This window comes from Strix uralensis, chromosome 2 (genome assembly GCF_047716275.1).
Source record: "Strix uralensis isolate ZFMK-TIS-50842 chromosome 2, bStrUra1, whole genome shotgun sequence".
NCBI classification, from domain to species: domain Eukaryota; kingdom Metazoa; phylum Chordata; class Aves; order Strigiformes; family Strigidae; genus Strix; species Strix uralensis.
Window position 1 is genome coordinate 46,233,996 of NC_133973.1, and position 1,834 is coordinate 46,235,829.

A 1,834-nucleotide genomic window follows, 5' to 3' on the forward strand; every position below is an offset into this window, starting at 1 on the left:
CGTGAGCTTCATGCTATCACAAAGACAAATTTCTTACAAACAGTAGTTTCTAAGCATAATTAGATGAAATTACAAAATTTACCATAAATTAAATACCCTTATTCTTTCATTTCCTTGTGCTACCTGTTCAATGACTACATTTCCTGGATAATTCAAGAAAGCTAAGTACCTCTGTATTTTTCACACCATGAAGGGTTTTTGGAATATCATAGGTATGTTCACCTTGCAATAAAGTATAAGAGCTGAGAGAAAGAATTGTACTTAAATAGAAATTGGAAGTTGTGGTTGCATCCATTACAGATCTCTACAGCATCAATAAGAAATATAAAAAGATGAATACGGCAGCTATGCATGAGCACAGGTACAGTGTTGGATATCAGAAGTTTCAAAGAAGTAATGGTGTGGGTAGTGTAAGAGTGACCTTGAGGGTTAACTTTAAAATTAAGATTTGCTAAATTGATTCATGGAAAAGTTTTTAATGGCTCAGAACTTTAACTAAATGACTTCAACATGCTATAATACCAATTCACTTTGTTGTGATTTATTTCACATAAGAAGCCTTTATAACAGACTGTTAGAGTCTGCTGATCAATCATTAGAGGAATAATATGATTTAAGGGAAGAATCCATTTAGAGAAAATACTAAGTGACATGAAAATCTGTGCTTCAGACTTTTACGGCTGTCCTGAATTTTGAATGCAGCTAGAGTTGCAACTGCTGTCCTCTCCAGAGCTGAAGCTAAACTTGCATGCTATCAAAAAAATATGAGAAAAGAAGGATGTAGATGAAATTTAGGAAAAATTAAAACAAATTTTAGTCTGTATACTGTGGTTAGAATTCTTCAAACCATCTGGGCTAAGCAAACTAGTCTAATTCTGTTCCTATCATTATAAGGAATGCTGGGGATAACAACTGCAAGGGATCAATCAGGCAGTGAGCTCTGTCCACTCCTGTTGCAGAGGACATTGTTATACAGCCCCATATGTATCTGCTAATGGATGCAGAGTTAGGTCAATGCCAATGTCAAGGAAACCATTCCTAATGCAGATTGTGTATGAATCTTGAGGGAGAAAATTATGCATGTGATTGTTCTGGTTCTTCATGGATTTGCTAAAATTATAATTTTGTTAAGGCTTTTCACAGTGTTAATGTCTTTTGTTGACTCCACACATTAGCATTGTCACATACCTGTCCAATTCAATAAGGTACTCAAAACCCAGTATACCTCCCATATGTCATTGTGTGCAGATTCCTTATGAACAAGAGTGACTGTTCATCTTATCTATATTTGTGTAAAACATGCTTTCAATAGGTGGGTTACAAAATACTATATAAATATACGACAGCTGAAAAAGATTAATTCTCAGGTCAGGAGCAGAAAGAATTTTACTCACAGAAGATACGTTTTGTTTATGATAGTCCAAATTACAATATCATTACTTTTCTCATTAGCATCACATAAAAGTGCATTTACCATTATCTAGCTACTGTGTTTAGTTGAGTCTGCCTAGCAGAAAAGAGCATTTAGAAGTTATTTTTATGTAAGAGACATCCCCAATATTACAGGACAAAGGAACTAAGATATCAGTTGATGACATAATGAAATCAGTTATCAGATCTAAATAAAGGAAAATCTATAGGTGTAAATTTATCTTAAAAAGACCCTCTCAAGAAAGGAGTACCAAAAAGACTCCACATCATGTCCTTTCAGGAAAGAAGAATTTTAAACATTTTCAGAATTTTCTACCATTGAACACTGAGCTCTTATTACCCTCTGGTAAGACACAAGTACATCACCCAAGCAGAAGCAAGTCAACCCTCTTTCAGCTGGCCC